This window comes from Schistocerca serialis, chromosome 7 (assembly GCF_023864345.2).
Source record: "Schistocerca serialis cubense isolate TAMUIC-IGC-003099 chromosome 7, iqSchSeri2.2, whole genome shotgun sequence".
In the NCBI taxonomy this organism is placed as follows: Eukaryota; Metazoa; Arthropoda; class Insecta; order Orthoptera; family Acrididae; genus Schistocerca; species Schistocerca serialis.
The window spans coordinates 564,585,368-564,607,482 of NC_064644.1; positions in this window are offsets into that span (position 1 = coordinate 564,585,368).

The window sequence follows — 22,115 nt, forward strand, 5'->3', positions numbered from 1 at the left end:
ACAGCAGGTCAACTTGTGTGTGGTTGCAACATTACGATCCCATTGGGTACATTTTTGGAGAAAGGGACATCTGTTGCACCACAGGGTAGAAGGAGGGAGCATAGCACGATACATTATGTTTCTTTGGTAAGGATTTTTTTGTGTTTTATACTTTTGGAATTATGGTTTTTTTATGTTGATTTTAAAGTGACATTTTTCATGTTTGAAATGTACTAACTCGTTTTTTCCTCACAGCAGGTCAACTTGTGTGTGGTTGCAACATTACGATCCCATTGGGTACATTTTTGGAGAAAGGGACATCTGTTGCACCACAGGGTAGAGGGAGGGAGCATAGCACGATACATTATGTTTCTTTGGTAAGGATTTTTTTGTGTTTTATACTTTTGGAATTATGGTTTTTTATGTTGATTTTAAAGTGACATTTTTCATGTTTGAAATGTACTAACTCGTTTTTTCCTCACAGCAGGTCAACTTGTGTGGGGTTGCAACATTACGATCCCATTGAGTACATTTTTGGAGAAAGGTACATCTGTTGCACCACAGGGTAGAAGGAGGGAGCATAGCACGATACATTATGTTTCTTTGGTAAGGATTTTTTTGTGTTTTATACTTTTGGAATTATGGTTTTTTATGTTGATTTTAAAGTGACATTTTTCATGTTTGAAATGTACTAACTCGTTTTTTCCTCACAGCAGGTCAACTTGTGTGTGGTTGCAAAATTACGATCCCATTGAGTACATATTTGGAGAAAGGTACATCTGTTGCACCACAGGGTAGAAGGAGGGAGCATAGCACGATACATTATGTTTCTTTGGTAAGGATTTTTTTGTGTTTTATACTTTTGGAATTATGGTTTTTTATGTTGATTTTCAAGTGACATTTTTCATGTTTGAAGTTTACTAACTCGTTTTTTCCTCACAGCAGGTCAACTTGTGTGTGGTTGCAACATTACGATCCCATTGAGTACATTTTTGGAGAAAGGGACATCTGTTGCACCACAGGGTAGAAGGAGGGAGCATAGCACGATACATTATGTTTCTTTGGTAAGGATTTTTTTGTGTTTTATACTTTTGGAATTATGGTTTTTTATGTTGATTTATAGTTACATTTTTCATGTTTGAAATGTACTAACTCTTTTTTTCCTCACAGCAGGTCAACTTGTGTGTGGTTGCAACATTACGATCCCATTGAGTACATATTTGGAGAAAGGGACATCTGTTGCACCACAGGGTAGAAGGAGGGAGCATAGCACGATACATTATGTTTCTTTGGTAAGGATTTTTTTGTGTTTTATACTTTTGGAATTATGGTTTTTTATGTTGATTTTAAAGTGACATTTTTCATGTTTGAAATGTACTAACTCGTTTTTTCCTCACAGCAGGTCAACTTGTGTGTGGTTGCAACATTACGATCCCATTGAGTACATATTTGGAGAAAGGGACATCTGTTGCACCACAGGGCAGAAGGAGGGAGCATAGCACGATACATTATGTTTCTTTGGTAAGGATTTTTTTGTGCTTTATGATTTTGGAATTATGGTTTTTTATGTTGATTTTCAAGTGACATTTTTCATGTTTGAAATGTACTAACTCGTTTTTTCCTCACAGCAGGTCAACTTGTGTGTGGTTGCAACATTACGATCCCATTGAGTACATATTTGGAGAAAGGGACATCTGTTGCACCACAGGGTAGAAGGAGGGAGCATAGCACGATACATTATGTTTCTTTGGTAAGGATTTTTTTGTGTTTTATACTTTTGGAATTATGGTTTTTTATGTTGATTTTCAAGTGACATTTTTCATGTTTGAAATGTACTAACTCGATTTTTCCTCACAGCAGGTCAACTTGTGTGTGGTTGCAACATTACGATCCCATTGAGTACATTTTTGGAGAAAGGGACATCTGTTGCACCACAGGGTAGAAGGAGGGAGCATAGCACGATACATTATGTTTCTTTGGTAAGGATTTTTTTGTGTTTTATACTTTTGGAATTATGGTTTTTTATGTTGATTTTCAAGTGACATTTTTCATGTTTGAAATGTACTAACTCGTTTTTTCCTCACAGGAGGTCAACTTGTGTGTGGTTGCAACATTACGATCCCATTGAGTACATTTTTGGAGAAAGGGACATCTGTTGCACCACAGGGTAGAAGGAGGGAGCATAGCACGATACATTATGTTTCTTTGGTAAGGATTTTTTTGTGTTTTATACTTTTGGAATTATGGTTTTTTATGTTGATTTTCAAGTGACATCTTTCATGTTTGAAATGTACTAACTCGTTTTTTCCTCACAGCAGGTCAACTTGTGTGTGGTTGCAACATTACGATCATATTGAGTACATTTTTGGAGGAAGGGACATCTGTTGCACCACAGGGTAGAAGGAGGGAGCATAGCACGATATATTATGTTTCTTTGGTAAGGATTTTTTTGTGTTTTATACTTTTGGAATTATGGTTTTTCATGTTGATTTTAAAGTGACATTTTTCATGTTTGAAGTTTACTAACTCATTTTTTCCTCACAGCAGGTCAACTTGTGTGTGGTTGCAACATTACGATCCCATTGAGTACATTTTTGGAGAAAGGGACATCTGTTGCACCACAGGGTAGAAGGAGGGAGCATAGCACGATACATTATGTTTCTTTGGTAAGGATTTTTTTGTGTTTTATACTTTTGGAATTATGGTTTTTTATGTTGATTTTCAAGTGACATTTTTCCTGTTTGAAATGTACTAACTCGTTTTTTCCTCACAGCAGGTCAACTTGTGTGTGGTTGCAACATTACGCTCCCATTGAGTTCATTTTTGGAGAAAGGGACATCTGTTGCACCACAGGGTAGAAGGAGGGAGCATAGCACGATACATTATGTTTCTTTGGTAAGGATTTTTTTGTGTTTTATACTTTTGGAATTATGGTTTTTCATGTTGATTTTAAAGTGACATTTTTCATGTTTGATATGTACTAACTCGTTTTTTCCTCACAGCAGGTCAACTTGTGTGTGGTTGCAACATTACGATCCCATTGAGTACATTTTTGGAGAAAGGGACATCTGTTGCACCACAGGGTAGAAGGAGGGAGCATAGCACGATACATTATGTTTCTTTGGTAAGGATTTTTTTGTGTTTTATACTTTTGGAATTATGGTTTTTTATGTTGATTTTCAAGTGACATTTTTCATGTTTGAAATGTACTAACTCGTTTTTTCCTCACAGCAGGTCAACTTGTGTGCGGTTGCAACATTAAGATCCCATTGAGTACATTTTTGGAGAAAGGGACATCTGTTGCACCACAGGGTAGAAGGAGGGAGCATAGCACGATACATTATGTTTCTTTGGCAAGGATTTTTTTGTGTTTTATACTTTTGGAATTATGGTTTTTTATGTTGATTTTAAAGTGACATTTTTCATGTTTGAAATGTACTAACTCGTTTTTTCCTCACAGCAGGTCAGCTTGTGTGTGGTTGCAACATTACGATCCCATTGAGTACATTTTTTGAGAAAGGGACATCTGTTGCACCACAGGGTAGAAGGAGGGAATGTAGCACGATACATTATGTTTCTTTGGTAACGATTTTTTTGTGTTTTATACTTTTGGAATTATGGTTTTTTATGTTGATTTTAAAGTGACATTTTTCATGTTTGAAATGTACTAACTCGTTTTTTCCTCACAGCAGGTCAACTTGTGTGTGGTTGCAACATTACGATCCCATTGAGTACATCTTTGGACAAAGGGACATCTGTTGCACCACAGGGTAGAAGGAGGGAGCATAGCACGATACATTATGTTTCTTTGCTAAGGATTTTTTTGTGTTTTATACTTTTGGAATTATGGTTTTTTATGTTGATTTTAAAGTGACATTTTTCATGTTTGAAATGTACTAACTCGTTTTTTCCTCACAGCAGCTCAACTTGTGTGTGGTTGCAACATTACGATCCCATTGAGTACATTTTTGGAGAAAGGGACATCTGTTGCACCACAGGGTAGAAGGAGGGAGCATAGCACGATACATTATGTTTCTTTGGTAAGGATTTTTTTGTGTTTTATACTTTTGGAATTATGGTTTTTTATGTTAATTTTCAAGTGACATTTTTCATGTTTGAAATGTACTAACTCGTTTTTTCCTCACAGCAAGTCAACTTGTGTGTGGTTGCAACATTACGATCATATTGAGTACATTTTTGGAGAAAGGGACATCTGTTGCACCACAGGGTAGAAGGAGGGAGCATAGCACGATACATTATGTTTCTTTGGTAAGGATTTTTTTGTGTTTTATACTTTTGGAATTATGGTTTTTTATGTTGATTTTCAAGTGACATTTTTCATGTTTAAAATGTACTAACTCGTTTTTTCCTCACAGCAGGTCAACTTGTGTGTGGTTGCAACATTACGATCCTATTGAGTACATTTTTGGAGAAAGGGACATCTGTTGCACCACAGGGTAGAAGGAGGGAGCATAGCACGATACATTATGTTTCTTTGGCAAGGATTTTTTTGTGTTTTATACTTTTGGAATTATAGTTTTTTATGTTGATTTTAAAGTGACATTTTTCATGTTTGAAATGTACTAACTCGTTTTTTCCTCACAGCAGGTCAACTTGTGTGTGGTTGCAACATTACGATCCCATTGAGTACATTTTTGGAGAAAGGGACATCTGTTGCACCACAGGGTAGAAGGAGGGAGCATAGCACGATACATTATGTTTCTTTGGTAAGGATTTTTTTGTGTTTTATACTTTTGGAATTATGGTTTTTTATGTTGATTTTCAAGTGACATTTTTCATGTCTGAAATGTACTAACTCGTTTTTTCCTCACAGCAGGTCAACTTGTGTGTGGTTGCAACATTACGATCCCATTGAGTACATTTTTGGAGAAAGGGACATCTGTTGCACCACAGGGTAGAAGGAGGGAGCATAGCACGATACATTATGTTTCTTTGGTAAGGATTTTTTTGTGTTTTATACTTTTGGAATTATGGTGTTTTATGTTGATTTTCAAGTGACATTTTTCATGTTTGAAATGTACTAACTCGTTTTTTCCTCACAGCAGGTCAACTTGTGTGTGGTTGCAACGTTACGATCCCATTGAGTACATATTTGGAGAAAGGTACATCTGTTGCACCACAGGGTAGAAGGAGGGAGCATAGCACGATACATTATGTTTCTTTGGTAAGGATTTTTTTGTGTTTTATACTTTTGGAATTATGGTTTTTTATGTTGATTTTAAAGTGACATTTTTCATGTTTGAAATGTACTAACTCGTTTTTTCCTCACAGCAGGTCAACTTGTGTGTGGTTGCAACATTACGATCCCATTGAGTACATATTTGGAGAAAGGGACATCTGTTGCACCACAGGGTAGAAGGAGGGAGCATAGCACGATACATTATGTTTCTTTGGTAAGGATTTTTTTGTGTTTTATACTTTTGGAATTATGGTTTTTTATGTTGATTTTCAAGTGACATTTTTCATGTTTGAAATGTACTAACTCGTTTTTTCCTCACAGCAGGTCAACTTGTATGTGGTTGCAACATTACGATCCCATTGGGTACATTTTTGGAGAAAGGGACATCTGTTGCACCACAGGGTAGAAGGAGGGAGCATAGCACGATACATTATGTTTCTTTGGTAAGGATTTTTTTGTGTTTTATACTTTTGGAATTATGGTTTTTTATGTTGATTTTAAAGTGACATTTTTCATGTTTGAAATGTACAAACTCGTTTTTTCCTCACAGCAGGTCAACTTGTGTGTGGTTGCAGCATTACGATCCCATTGAGTACATTTTTGGAGAAAGGGACATCTGTTGCACCACAGGGTAGAAGGAGGGAGCATAGCACGATACATTATGTTTCTTTGGTAAGGATTTTTTTGTGTTTTATACTTTTGGAATTATGGTTTTTTATGTTGATTTTAAAGTGACATTTTTCATGTTTGAAATGTACTAACTCGTTTTTTCCTCACAGCAGGTCAACTTGTGTGTGGTTGCAACATTACCATCCCATTGGGTACATTTTTGGAGAAAGGGACATCTGTTGCACCACAGGGTAGAAGGAGGGAGCATAGCACGATACATTATGTTTCTTTGGCAAGGATTTTTTTGTGTTTTATACTTTTGGAATTATGGTTTTTTATGATGATTTTAAAGTGACATTTTTCATGTTTGAAATGTACTAACTCGTTTTTTCCTCACAGCAGGTCAACTTGTGTGTGGTTGCAACATTACGATCCCATTGGGTACATTTTTGGAGAAAGGGACATCTGTTGCACCACAGGGTAGAAGGAGGGAGCATAGCACGATACATTATGTTTCTTTGGTAAGGATTTTTTTGTGTTTTATACTTTTGGAATTATGGTTTTTTATGTTGATTTTAAAGTGACATTTTTCATGTTTGAAATGTACTAACTCGTTTTATCCTCACAGCAGGTCAACTTGTGTGTGGTTGCAACATTACGATCCCATTGAGTACATATTTGGAGAAAGGTACATCTGTTGCACCACAGGGTAGAAGGAGGGAGCATAGCACGATACATTATGTTTCTTTGGTAAGGATTTTTTTGTGTTTTATACTTTTGGAATTATGGTTTTTTATGTTGATTTTAAAGTGACATTTTTCATGTTTGAAATGTACTAACTCGTTTTTTCCTCACAGCAGGTCAACTTGTGTGTGGTTGCAACATTACGATCCCATTGAGTACATTTTTGGAGAAAGGTACATCTGTTGCACCACAGGGTAGAAGGAGGGAGCATAGCACGATACATTATGTTTCTTTGGTAAGGATTTTTTTGTGTTTTATACTTTTGGAATTATGGTTTTTTATGTTGATTTTAAAGTGACATTTTTCATGTTTGAAATGTACTAACTCGTTTTATCCTCACAGCAGGTCAACTTGTGTGTGGTTGCAACATTACGATCCCATTGGGTACATTTTTGGAGAAAGGGACATCTGTTGCACCACAGGGTAGAAGGAGGGAGCATAGCACAATACATTATGTTTCTTTGGTAAGGATTTTTTTGTGTTTTATACTTTTGGAATTATGGTTTTTTATGTTGATTTTCAAGTGACATTTTTCATGTTTGAAATGTACTAACTCGTTTTTTCCTCACAGCAGGTCAACTTGTGTGTGGTTGCAACATTACGATCCCATTGAGTACATATTTGGAGAAAGGGACATATGTTGCACCACAGGGTAGAAGGAGGGAGCATAGCACAATACATTATGTTTCTTTGGTAAGGATTTTTTTGTGTTTTATACTTTTGGAATTATGGTTTTTTATGTTGATTTTCAAGTGACATTTTTCATGTTTGAAATGTACTAACTCGTTTTTTCCTCACAGCAGGTCAACTTGTGTGTGGTTGCAACATTACGATCCCATTGGGTACATTTTTGGAGAAAGGGACATCTGTTGCACCACAGGGTAGAAAGAGGGAGCATAGCACGATACATTATGTTTCTTTGGTAAGGATTTTTTTGTGTTTTATACTTTTGGAATTATGGTTTTTTATGTTGATTTTCAAGTGACATTTTTCATGTTTGAAATGTACTAACTCGTTTTTTCCTCACAGCAGGTCAACTTGTGTGTGGTTGCAACATTACGATCCCATTGAGTACATTTTTGGAGAAAGGGACATCTGTTGCACCACAGGGTAGAAGGAGGGAGCATAGCACAATACATTATGTTTCTTTGGTAAGGATTTTTTTGTGTTTTATACTTTTGGAATTATGGTTTTTTATGTTGATTTTAAAGTGACATTTTTCATGTTTGAAATGTACTAACTCGTTTTTTCCTCACAGCAGGTCAACTTGTGTGTGGTTGCAACATTACGATCCCTTTGAGTACATGTTTGGAGAAAGGTACATCTGTTGCACCACAGGGTAGAAGGAGGGAGCATAGCACGATACATTATGTTTCTTTGGTAAGGATTTTTTTGTGTTTTATACTTTTGGAATTATGGTTTTTTATGTTGATTTTAAAGTGACATTTTTCATGTTTGAAATGTACTAACTCGTTTTATCCTCACAGCAGGTCAACTTGTGTGTGGTTGCAACATTACGATCCCATTGGGTACATTTTTGGAGAAAGGGACATCTGTTGCACCACAGGGTAGAAGGAGGGAGCATAGCACAATACATTATGTTTCTTTGGTAAGGATTTTTTTGTGTTTTATACTTTTGGAATTATGGTTTTTTATGTTGATTTTAAAGTGACATTTTTCATGTTTGAAATGTACTAACTCGTTTTTTCCTCACAGCAGGTCAACTTGTGTGTGGTTGCAACATTACGATCCCATTGAGTACATATTTGGAGAAAGGTACATCTGTTGCACCACAGGGTAGAAGGAGGGAGCATAGCACGATACATTATGTTTCTTTGGTAAGGATTTTTTTGTGTTTTATACTTTTGGAATTATGGTTTTTTATGTTGATTTTAAAGTGACATTTTTCATGTTTGAAATGTACTAACTCGTTTTTTCCTCACAGCAGGTCAACTTGTGTGTGGTTGCAACATTACGATCCCATTGAGTACATATTTGGAGAAAGGGACATCTGTTGCACCACAGGGTAGAAGGAGGGAGCATAGCACGATACATTATGTTTCTTTGGTAAGGATTTTTTTGTGTTTTATACTTTTGGAATTATGATTTTTTATGTTGATTTTAAAGTGACATTTTTCATGTTTGAAATGTACTAACTCGTTTTTTCCTCACAGCAGGTCAACTTGTGTGTGGATGCCACAACGATCCCATTGAGTACATTTTTAGAGAAAGGGACATCTGTTGCACCACAGGGTAGAAGGAGGGAGCATAGCACGATACATTATGTTTCTTTGGTAAGGATTTTTTTGTGTTTTATACTTTTGGAATTATGGTTTTTTATGTTGATTTTAAAGTGACATTTTTCATGTTTGAAATGTACTAACTCGTTTTTTCCTCACAGCAGGTCAACTTGTGTGTGGTTGCAACATTACGATCCCATTGAGTACATATTTGGAGAAAGGGACATATGTTGCACCACAGGGTAGAAGGAGGGAGCATAGCACGATACATTATGTTTCTTTGGTAAGGATTTTTTTGTGTTTTATACTTTTGGAATTATGGTTTTTTATGTTGATTTTCAAGTGACATTTTTCATGTTTGAAATGTACTAACTCGTTTTTTCCTCACAGCAGGTCAACTTGTGTGTGGTTGCAACATTACGATCCCATTGGGTACATTTTTGGAGAAAGGGACATCTGTTGCACCACAGGGTAGAAGGAGGGAGCATAGCACGATACATTATGTTTCTTTGGTAAGGATTTTTTTGTGTTTTATACTTTTGGAATTATGGTTTTTTATGTTGATTTTAAAGTGACATTTTTCATGTTTGAAATGTACTAACTCGTTTTTTCCTCACAGCAGGTCAACTTGTGTGTGGTTGCAACATTACGATCCCATTGAGTACATTTTTGGAGAAAGGGACATCTGTTGCACCACAGGGTAGAAGGAGGGAGCATAGCACGATACATTATGTTTCTTTGGTAAGGATTTTTTTGTGTTTTATACTTTTGGAATTATGGTTTTTTATGTTGATTTTCAAGTGACATTTTTCATGTTTGAAATGTACTAACTCGTTTTTTCCTCACAGCAGGTCAACTTGTGTGTGGTTGCAACATTACGATCCCATTGAGTACATGTTTGGAGAAAGGTACATCTGTTGCACCACAGGGTAGAAGGAGGGAGCATAGCACGATACATTATGTTTCTTTGGTAAGGATTTTTTTGTGTTTTATGCTTTTGGAATTATGGTTTTTTATGTTGATTTTCAAGTGACATTTTTCATGTTTGAAATGTACTAACTCGTTTTTTCCTCACAGCAGGTCAACTTGTGTGTGGTTGCAACATTACGATCCCATTGGGTACATTTTTGGAGAAAGGGACATCTGTTGCACCACAGGGTAGAAGGAGGGAGCATAGCACGATACATTAGGTTTCTTTGGTAAGGATTTTTTTGTGTTTTATACTTTTGGAATTATGGTTGTTTATGTTGATTTTAAAGTGACATTTTTCATGTCTGAAATGTACTAACTCGTTTTTTCCTCACAGCAGGTCAACTTGTGTGTGGTTGCAACATTACGATCCCATTGGGTACATTTTTGGAGAAAGGGACATCTGTTGCACCACAGGGTAGAAGGAGGGAGCATAGCACGATACATTATGTTTCTTTGGTAAGGATTTTTTTGTGTTTTATACTTTTGGAATTATGGTTTTTTATGTTGATTTTAAAGTGACATTTTTCATGTTTGAAATGTACTAACTCGTTTTTTCCTCACAGCAGGTCAACTTGTGTGTGGTTGCAACATTACGATCCCATTGAGTACATTTTTGGAGAAAGGTACATCTGTTGCACCACAGGGTAGAAGGAGGGAGCATAGCACGATACATTATGTTTCTTTGGTAAGGATTGTTTTGTGTTTTATACTTTTGGAATTATGGGTTTTTATGTTGATTTTAAAGTGACATTTTTCATGTTTGAAATGTACTAACTCGTTTTTTCCTCACAGCAGGTCAACTTGTGTGTGGTTGCAACATTACGATCCCATTGAGTACATTTTTGGAGAAAGGGACATCTGTTGCACCACAGGGTAGAAGGAGGGAGCATAGCACGATACATTATGTTTCTTTGGTAAGGATTGTTTTGTGTTTTATACTTTTGGAATTATGGTTTTTTATGTTGACTTTAAAGTGACATTTTCATGTTTGAAATGTACTAACTCGTATTTTCCTCACAGCAGGTCAACTTGTGTGTGGTTGCAACATTACGATCCCATTGAGTACATTTTTGGAGAAAGGGACATCTGTTGCACCACAGGGTAGAAGGAGGGAGCATAGCACGATACATTATGTTTCTTTGGTAAGGATTTTTTTGTGTGTTATACTTTTGGAATTATGGTTTTTTATGTTGATTTTCAAGTGACATTTTTCATGTTTGAAATGTACTAACTCGTTCTTTCCTCACAGCAGGTCAACTTGTGTGTGGTTGCAACATTACGATCCCATTGAGTACATCTTTGGAGAAAGGGACATCTGTTGCACCACAGGGTAGAAGGAGGGAGCATAGCACGATACATTATGTTTCTTTGGTAAGGATTTTTTTGTGTTTTATACTTTTGGAATTATGGTTTTTTATGTTGATTTTAAAGTGACATTTTTCATGTTTGAAATGTACTAACTCGTTTTTTCCTCACAGCAGGTCAACTTGTGTGTGCTTGCAACATTACGATCCCATTGAGTACATTTTTGGAGAAAGGGACATCTGTTGCACCACAGGGTAGAAGGAGGGAGCATAACACGATACATTATGTTTCTTTGGTAAGGATTTTTTTGTGTTTTATACTTTTGGAATTATGGTTTTTTATGTTGATTTTCAAGTGACATTTTTCATGTTTGAAATGTACTAACTCGTTTTTTCCTCACAGCAGGTCAACTTGTGTGTGGTTGCAACATTACGATCCCATTGAGTACATATTTGGAGAAAGGGACATCTGTTGCACCACAGGGTAGAAGGAGGGAGCATAGCACGATACATTATGTTTCTTTGGTAAGGATTTTTTTGTGTTTTATACTTTTGGAATTATGGTTTTTTATGTTGATTTTCAAGTGACATTTTTCATGTTTGAAATGTACTAACTCGTTTTTTCCTCACAGCAGGTCAACTCGTTTTTTTTTTTTTTTTTTTTTTTTTGTTTGTGGTTTTAGGGCGCAAAACTTCTATGGTCATTAGCGCCCAGCCCGTGACGTAGAAAACCGGAAAAAAACGAAATTTAAAATCAGCAGCAATGGAAACAAAGTCAGAAAATCTGAGAAACTAAAGGCAGAAGGAATGCTTAAAAGTCCACTATAGAAAGGGGTTGGTTGTCCCCAAAAAAAAACTTCAAATGACTGACGTCATTTCACTGTCACTAATAAACTGTAGAACGCGGTCAGCTGAGCGCGTGTCATCTGCTAAAATCGACGATAGATCAGGCGAGAGCTGTAGACGGGAGCGTAACGGATTAAAATAGGGGCATTCAATTAAAAGGTGTCTGACCGTCCACAGCTGAGAGCAGTGGGGACAGAGTGGGGGAGGATCACCGCTTAAAAGATGTCGATGACTAAAAAGACAGTGCCCTATCCGGAGTCGAGCTAAAATTACCTCCTCCCGACGACGCGTTCGGGAGGAAGAGGTCCAAGCGCAAGGAACGGCTTTCACTTCCCGCAATTTATTGTGGGGAAGTGTTGACCAATGCGCATGCCATAAATGACTAACTTGCCAACATAAACCGCTCCGTAGATCGGTAAACGGAAGAGACTGAATAGCTGGCCGAGGAAGAGAGACTGCAGCCTTGGCCGCTATATCGGCCGCCTCATTTCCACAGATACCAGCGTGTCCCGGGAGCCAGAGGAAGGCCACTGAGACGCCCCCCAGGTGGAGCAAGCGCAGACAGTCCTGAATCCGGTGGACCAGAGGGTGCACAGGGTAAAGAGCTTGGAGACTTAGGAGAGAGCTGAGAGAATCTGAGCAGATTACGTACTGTATCCGCTGATGGCGGCGGATGTAGTGGACAGCCTGGAGAATAGCGTAAAGCTCCGCAGTATAAACCGAACACTGGTCGGGAAGCCGAAAGTGATTTGGGGTGTTGCCAACAATATACGCACTCCCTACACCTAACGATGTTTTCGAGCCATCGGTGTAAATAAATGTGGCTTCCGTCATTTGTGCACATAGAGCAGCAAATGCCCGACGGTAAACAAGTGTAGGGGTACCATCCTTGGGAAATTGACATAGGTCTCTGAGCAAATCGATCCGGGGACGGAGCCAAGGCGGTGCTGTACCCCAAGTTGTCAAGAAGGTTTTAGGAAAGCGGAAGGAAAGAGAATGGAGCAGTTGACGGAAGCGGACTCCCGGGGGTAGTAAGGAGGAGGAGCGGCCTGCATACCAGACATCAAAGGAGGCGTCGAAAAAAAGGTTATGGGCTGGATTAGCAGGCATGGAAGACAGATGGCTAGCATAACGACTCAGAAGGACTGCCCGCCGATTGGACAGCGGAGGTTCAGCAGTCTCAGCATAAAGGCTTTCCACAGGGCTGGTGTAAAAAGCTCCAGACACTAAACGTAATCCACGGTGGTGGATAGAGTCGAGACGCCGAAGAATAGACGGCCGAGCAGAGGAGTAGACTATGCTTCCATAATCCAATTTCGAGCGCACTAAGGCGCGATAGAGGCGGAGAAGGACCACTCGGTCCGCTCCCCAAGAGGTACCATTCAGGACACGGAGGGTGTTAAGGGAACGCAGACAGCGAGCCGAAAGATAGGAAACGTGGGAGGACCAGCACAGTTTTCTGTCAAACATAAGACCCAAGAATTTAGCGACGTCGGAAAACGGAAGGTTGACAGGACCTAGATGTAAGGAGGGCGGAAGAAACTCCTTACGTCGCCAAAAATTAACACAAACGGTCTTACTGGGTGAGAAACGGAAGCCGGTTTCGATGCTCCACGAGTGGAGGCGATCGAGACATCCTTGAAGACGTCTTTCAAGAAGGCTGGTCCGTTGAGAGCTGTAGTAGATCGCAAAATCGTCCACAAAGAGGGAGCCCGAGACATCAGGAAGGAGACAATCCATAATTGGATTAATGGCGATGGCAAACAGTACAACACTCAGCACGGAGCCCTGGGGTACCCCGTTTTCTTGGGAGAAAGTACGGGAGAGAGTAGTGTTCACCCGCACCCTAAATGTGCGCTCTGCCATAAATTCGCGAAGAAAAAGGGGCAGCCGGCCCCGAAAGCCCCAAGAGAACAGTGTGCGGAGGATGCCTGTCCTCCAACAGGTATCGTACGCTCTCTCCAGATCAAAAAATATTGCTACCGTTTGGCGTTTCCGGAGAAAATTGTTCATGATATAAGTGGAGAGAGCAACAAGATGGTCAACAGCAGAACGATGCTTTCGGAATCCGCATTGGGCTGGTGTTAAAAGACTGCGGGACTCCAGCCACCAAGCTAAACGGTAATTCACCATACGCTCCAAAACCTTACAGACACTACTCGTGAGAGAAATGGGGCGATAGCTAGAGGGGAGATGTTTGTCCTTTCCAGGTTTCGGAACGGGAACGACAATAGCTTCCCGCCATCGACTGGGAAAGGTACTGTCGGTCCAAATTCGATTATAAAGGCGAAGGAGGTACCGCAGGCTATGGGGTGATAAATGCAGCAACATTTGGACATGGATACCATCCGGTCCTGGGGCGGAGGAGCGAGAAGAAGAGAGTGCATGTTGGAGTTCGCGCATGGAGAAAACAGTATTGTAGCTTTCGCGATTTTGAGAGGAGAAAGCAAGATGTCGCACTTCCGCTGCACGTTTCTTCAGGAGAAACGCTGGCGGGTAATTTGAAGAGCTCGAAATCTCAGCAAAGTGCTGACCCAATGAGTTAGAAATTGCGACGGGGTCCACTAAGGTATCATGCGCGACAGTGAGCCCAGAGACCGGGGAGAAACTAGGCGCGCCTGAGAACCGTCGAAGCCGACTCCAAACTTCCGAGGAGGGAGTGAAGGTGTTAAATGAGCTAATAAAGAATTTCCAGCTTGCCTTCTTGCTATCGCGGATGACGCGACGGCATCGCGCACGGAGCTGCTTATATCGGATACAGTTGGCCAAAGTTGGATGGTGACGGAAAATGCGAAGAGCACGTCGCCGCTCACGTATTGCGTCACGGCATGCCTCGTTCCACCAAGGAACTGGAGGGCGCCGGGGCAATTCGGATGTGCGTGGTATTGAACGTTCCGCAGCTGTGAGAATAACGTCGGTAAAATGTGTGACCTCATCGTCGACGCTGGGAAAGCGACGGTCATCGAATGTCGCTAGAGACGAAAAAAGTGTCCAATCGGCTTGGGCAAACTTCCAGCGTCGCGAGCGCATATATGGCAGGTGAGGCTGCAGTCGAAGAACACATGGAAAGTGGTCACTCGAGTGTGTATCATCAATGGCGAACCATTCGAAGCGCCGAGCTAGCGGAACAGTACCAACCGCAAGGTCCAAATGGGATAAATGTGCCGTGGAGGCAGATAAAAATGTGGGGACCCCAGTGTTGAGGCAGACTAGATCCGCTTGGTGGAAGACGTCTAGCAATAGTGAGCCACGTGGACAAGGATGTGGAGATCCCCAAAGCGGGTGGTGGGCATTGAAGTCCCCAACCAACAAATAGGGGGGTGGAAGCTGATCAAGAAGATGAAGGAGATCAGCTCGTGCCATTGGTGTAGACGATGGAATGTATACCGTACAAAGAGAGAACGTGTACCCAGAAAGGGAAAGACGGACGGCGACAGCTTGGAAGGAAGTGTTTAAGGGGATTGGGTGATAATGGAGAGTATCATGGAGCAGAATCATGAGTCCTCCATGGGCTGGAGTGCCTTCAACAGAGGGGAGGTCATATCGGACGGACTGAAAATGAGGGAGAACAAAGCGGTCATGGGGACGCAGCTTTGTTTCCTGAAGACAGAAGATGACCGGCGAGTGGGATCGTAAGAGGATCGACAATTCCTCCCGATTGGCGCGAATGCCGCGGATATTCCAGTGGATAATGGACATTAGGTGAACAGAAAAGGGAGGAACGTGACCGAGGGTGCTGTCAACTCAACGACTGCTCAGAGCTTGCGACCGACAGCATGGAATGGCATTCAGTCGAAGGCAGAAGATCCTGATCCATAGGTTGGTCAGGAGCAGCTCCTGCCACCAATGATCGGCCAGTTGACCGGCCACCAACAGTGCGCCTCGGCGACACAGAAGATGGCCGAGGGCGATTTCCGCCAGGTGGTGCTGTAGATGGGACACGCCTTGGCGGAGAAGGAGAGGAACTGTGTTTCTTCGTAGCCTTCTTGGAGGTATGTTTAGATGAAGGAGGAACCGATGGTTGTGAAGTTGTAGTACGTAAAAACTCTTCACGAGAATGCTCTTTTTTTGAAGACTTGGCGTCGGACTTTTGGGCTCGAGATTTAGCAGAACCCGACGAAGGGGGAGCCATAGAGTGGGCAGGCGAAAGAGGTGAGGTTGAACGGGCGATCTTTGCGCTGGCCGATCTGACGACGGTGGTACTAAATGTGAGGTCGCAAGTCTGCGTGGCCGCCTCCTTTGTTGACCGAGGAGAAGCAAGGACAGCGCTGTATTTTCCTTTCTGAGGCACGGTGGGCTGTCGACTGGCGAGTAACTTTCGAGCAGCAAAGGTCGACACCTTTTCCTTCACTCTTATTTCCTGGATCAGCTTTTCGTCCTTAAAAACGGGGCAATCTCGAGAGGAAGCAGCGTGGTCACCCAAACAGTTGATGCAGTGAGGGGATGGAGGTGGACAAGCACCCTCATGGGCATCCTTGCCACACGTAACACATTTGGCCGGATTGGAACAGGACTGGCTGGTGTGATTGAACCGCTGACATCGATAGCAACGCGTAGGGTTTGGGACATAAGGGCGAACGGAAATTATCTCATAGCCTGCTTTGATTTTTGATGGGAGTTGAACTTTGTCAAATGTCAAGAAGACAGTGCGGGTCGGAATGATGTTCGAGTCAACCCTTTTCATAACCCGGTGAACAGCGGTGACGCCCTGGTCAGACAGGTAGTGCTGAATTTCTTCATCAGACAATCCATCGAGGGAGCGCGTATAAACGACTCCACGCGAGGAATTTAAGGTACGGTGTGGTTCCACCCGGACAGGGAAGGTGTGGAGCAGAGAAGTACGCAGCAATTTTTGAGCCTGGAGGGCACTGTGTGTTTCTAACAACAGGGTGCCATTCCGTAATCTGGAACAAGACTTTACAGGACCCGCAATTGCGTCGACTCCTTTCTGAATAATGAAAGGGTTGACCGTGGAAAAGTCGTGACCTTCGTCAGACCGAGAAACAACAAGGAACTGTGGTAACGATGGAAGAACCGTCTGTGGCTGAGACTCAGTGAACTTACGTTTGTGAGCAGACATAGTGGAAGGTGAGGAAACCATTGCGGAAGAATCCCCCATGATTACCGGCGTCTCCGATGGCGCGCTCCTCCCTTGTGGGGGCCCTCACCGAGGGCACACCCGCCTTAGGTGATTGTTCACACCTCAGGTCACACCTCCCGACAAACGGACGGAGGGACCAATCGGCACTTTCGGAAGGTATCAGCTCGGGTAATCACCCCTCCCTGGGCCTGGCCGTTACCAGGGGGTACGTACGTGTCCTACCTGTCTACCCGGGGCGGGGAATTACGCGTTACCCCGTCACCGGCTACGCATGGAAGTGCGTGGGTCGGCCTTCAGACACGCACAGGGAGGAAAAAAGAGAAAGGGAAAGGAAAGAAGAGGGGGTCTCAAACGCCGCAGCGGAGAAAAGGGCAAGGAGAAGAGGGAAGGAAAAGAGAAGGACAGAGGAAGGACGAGGACTTTTAAGTGTAGAAAGCGAGTAAGTTGGAAAAGTTTCGAGCGTCCGTCTCCGGACGTAGGCACAAACCATACTCCCAGAGGGGGAGAAAGGGAAGGAAATAGCCAGAGGTGAGGGGGGGGGGCGAAGATGGGGGATGGGGAGGGATGCGGAAAGGGAAGGGAAGGTATGCAGCCCGGAAAGGAAGGAGGGCCACATTAGCTCGAGGTCAACTCGTGTGTGATTGCAACATTACGATCCCATTGAGTACATTTTTGGAGAAAGGGACATCAGTTGCACCACAGGGTAGAAGGAGGGAGCATAGCACGATACATTATGTTTCTTTGGTAAGGATTTTTTTGTGTGTTATACTTTTGGAATTATGGTTTTTTATGTTGATTTTCAAGTGACATTTTTCATGTTTGAAATGTACTAACTCGTTTTTTCCTCACAGCAGGTCAACTTGTGTGTGGTTGCAACATTACGATCCCATTGAGTACATTTTTGGAGAAAGGGACATCTGTTGCACCACAGGGTAGAAGGAGGGAGCATAGCACGATACATTATGTTTCTTTGGTAAGGATTTTTTTGTGTTTTATACTTTTGGAATTATGGTTTTTTATGTTGATTTTCAAGTGACATTTTTCATGTTTGAAATGTACTAACTCGTTTTTTCCTCACAGCAGGTCAACTTGTGTGTGGTTGCAACATTACGATCCCATTGAGTACATATTTGGAGAAAGGTACATCTGTTGCACCACAGGGTAGAAGGAGGGAGCATAGCACGATACATTATGTTTCTTTGGTAAGGATTTTTTTGTGTTTTATACTTTTGGAATTATGGTTTTTTATGTTGATTTTAAAGTGACATTTTTCATGTTTGAAATGTACTAACTCGTTTTTTCCTCACAGCAGGTCAACTTGTGTGTGGTTGCAACATTACGATCCCATTGAGTACATATTTGGAGAAAGGGACATCTGTTGCACCACAGGGTAGAAGGAGGGAGCATAGCACGATACATTATGTTTCTTTGGTAAGGATTTTTTTGTGTTTTATACTTTTGGAATTATGATTTTTTATGTTGATTTTAAAGTGACATTTTCCATGTTTGAAATGTACTAACTCGTTTTTTCCTCACAGCAGGTCAACTTGTGTGTGGATGCCACATTACGATCCCATTGAGTACATTTTTAGAGAAAGGGACATCTGTTGCACCACAGGGTAGAAGGAGGGAGCATAGCACGATACATTATGTTTCTTTGGTAAGGATTTTTTTGTGTTTTATACTTTTGGAATTATGGTTTTTTATGTTGATTTTAAAGTGACATTTTTCATGTTTGAAATGTACTAACTCGTTTTTTCCTCACAGCAGGTCAACTTGTGTGTGGTTGCAAGATTACGATCCCATTGAGTACATATTTGGAGAAAGGGACATATGTTGCACCACAGGGTAGAAGGAGGGAGCATAGCACGATACATTATGTTTCTTTGGTAAGGATTTTTTTGTGTTTTATACTTTTGGAATTATGGTTTTTTATGTTGATTTTAAAGTGACATTTTTCATGTTTGAAATGTACTAACTCGTTTTTTCCTCACAGCAGGTCAACTTGTGTGTGGTTGCAACATTACGATCCCATTGGGTACATTTTTGGAGAAAGGGACATCTGTTGCACCACAGGGTAGAAGGAGGGAGCATAGCACGATACATTAGGTTTCTTTGGTAAGGATTTTTTTGTGTTTTATACTTTTGGAATTATGGTTGTTTATGTTGATTTTAAAGTGACATTTTTCATGTCTGAAATGTACTAACTCGTTTTTTCCTCACAGCAGGTCAACTTGTGTGTGGTTGCAACATTACGATCCCATTGGGTACATTTTTGGAGAAAGGGACATCTGTTGCACCACAGGGTAGAAGGAGGGAGCATAGCACGATACATTATGTTTTTTTGGTAAGGATTTTTTTGTGTTTTATACTTTTGGAATTATGGTTTTTTATGTTGATTTTAAAGTGACATTTTTCATGTTTGAAATGTACTAACTCGTTTTTTCCTCACAGCAGGTCAACTTGTGTGTGGTTGCAACATTACAATCCCATTGAGTACATTTTTGGAGAAAGGTACATCTGTTGCACCACAGGGTAGAAGGAGGGAGCATAGCACGATACATTATGTTTCTTTGGTAAGGATTGTTTTGTGTTTTATACTTTTGGAATTATGGTTTTTTATGTTGATTTTAAAGTGACATTTTTCATGTTTGAAATGTACTAACTCGTTTTTTCCTCACAGCAGGTCAACTTGTGTGTGGTTGCAACATTACGATCCCATTGAGTACATTTTTGGAGAAAGGGACATCTGTTGCACCACAGGGTAGAAGGAGGGAGCATAGCACGATACATTATGTTTCTTTGGTAAGGATTGTTTTGTGTTTTATACTTTTGGAATTATGGTTTTTTATGTTGACTTTAAAGTGACATTTTCATGTTTGAAATGTACTAACTCGTATTTTCCTCACAGCAGGTCAACTTGTGTGTGGTTGCAACATTACGATCCCATTGAGTACATTTTTGGAGAAAGGGACATCTGTTGCACCACAGGGTAGAAGGAGGGAGCATAGCACGATACATTATGTTTCTTTGGTAAGGATTTTTTTGTGTGTTATACTTTTGGAATTATGGTTTTTTATGTTGATTTTCAAGTGACATTTTTCATGTTTGAAATGTACTAACTCGTTCTTTCCTCACAGCAGGTCAACTTGTGTGTGGTTGCAACATTACGATCCCATTGAGTACATCTTTGGAGAAAGGGACATCTGTTGCACCACAGGGTAGAAGGAGGGAGCATAGCACGATACATTATGTTTCTTTGGTAAGGATTTTTTTGTGTTTTATACTTTTGGAATTATGGTTTTTTATGTTGATTTTAAAGTGACATTTTTCATGTTTGAAATGTACTAACTCGTTTTTTCCTCACAGCAGGTCAACTTGTGTGTGCTTGCAACATTACGATCCCATTGAGTACATTTTTGGAGAAAGGGACATCTGTTGCACCACAGGGTAGAAGGAGGGAGCATAACACGATACATTATGTTTCTTTGGTAAGGATTTTTTTGTGTTTTATACTTTTGGAATTATGGTTTTTTATGTTGATTTTCAAGTGACATTTTTCATGTTTGAAATGTACTAACTCGTTTTTTCCTCACAGCAGGTCAACTTGTGTGTGGTTGCAACATTACGATCCCATTGAGTACATTTTTGGAGAAAGGGACATCTGTTGCACCACAGGGTAGAAGGAGGGAGCATAGCACGATACATTATGTTTCTTTGGTAAGGATTTTTTTGTGTTTTATACTTTTGGAATTATGGTTTTTTATGTTGATTTTCAAGTGACATTTTTCATGTTTGAAATGTACTAACTCGTTTTTTCTTCACAGCAGGTCAACTTGTGTGTGGTTGCAACATTACGATCCCATTGAGTACATTTTTGGAGAAAGGGACATCTGTTGCATCACAGGGTAGAAGGAGGGAGCATAGCACGATACATTATGTTTCTTTGGTAAGGAATTTTTTGTGTTTTATACTTTTGGAATTATGGTTTTTTATGTTGATTTTCAAGTGACATTTTTCATGTTTGAAATGTACTAACTCGTTTTTTCCTCACAGCAGGTCAACTTGTGTGTGGTTGCAACATTACGATCCCATTGAGTACATATTTGGAGAAAGGGACATCTGTTGCACCACAGGGTAGAAGGAGGGAGCATAGCACGATACATTATGTTTCTTTGGTAAGGATTTTTTTGTGTTTTATACTTTTGGAATTATGGTTTTTTATGTTGATTTTCAAGTGACATTTTTCATGTTTGAAATGTACTAACTCGTTTTTTCCTCACAGCAGGTCAACTCGTGTGTAGTTGCAACATTACGATCCCATTGAGTACATTTTTGGAGAAAGGGACATCAGTTGCACCACAGGGTAGAAGGAGGGAGCATAGCACGATACATTATGTTTCTTTGGTAAGGATTTTTTTGTGTGTTATACTTTTGGAATTATGGTTTTTTATGTTGATTTTCAAGTGACATTTTTCATGTTTGAAATGTACTAACTCGTTTTTTCCTCACAGCAGGTCAACTTGTGTGTGGTTGCAACATTACGATCCCATTGAGTACATTTTTGGAGAAAGGGACATCTGTTGCACCACAGGGTAGAAGGAGGGAGCATAGCACGATACATTATGTTTCTTTGGTAAGGATTTTTTTGTGTTTTATACTTTTGGAATTATGGTTTTTTATGTTGATTTTCAAGTGACATTTTTCATGTTTGAAATGTACTAACTCGTTTTTTCCTCACAGCAGGTCAACTCGTGTGTGGTTGCAACATTACGATCCCATTGAGTACATTTTTGGAGAAAGGGACATCAGTTGCACCACAGGGTAGAAGGAGGGAGCATAGCACGATACATTATGTTTCTTTGGTAAGGATTTTTTTGTGTGTTATACTTTTGGAATTATGGTTTTTTATGTTGATTTTCAAGTGACAGGAGCATAGCACGATACATTATGTTTCTTTGGTAAGGATTTTTTTGTGTTTTATACTTTTGGAATTATGGTTTTTTATGTTGATTTTCAAGTGACATTTTTCATGTTTGAAATGTACTAACTCGTTTTTTCCTCACAGCAGGTCAACTCGTGTGTGGTTGCAACATTACGATCCCATTGAGTACATTTTT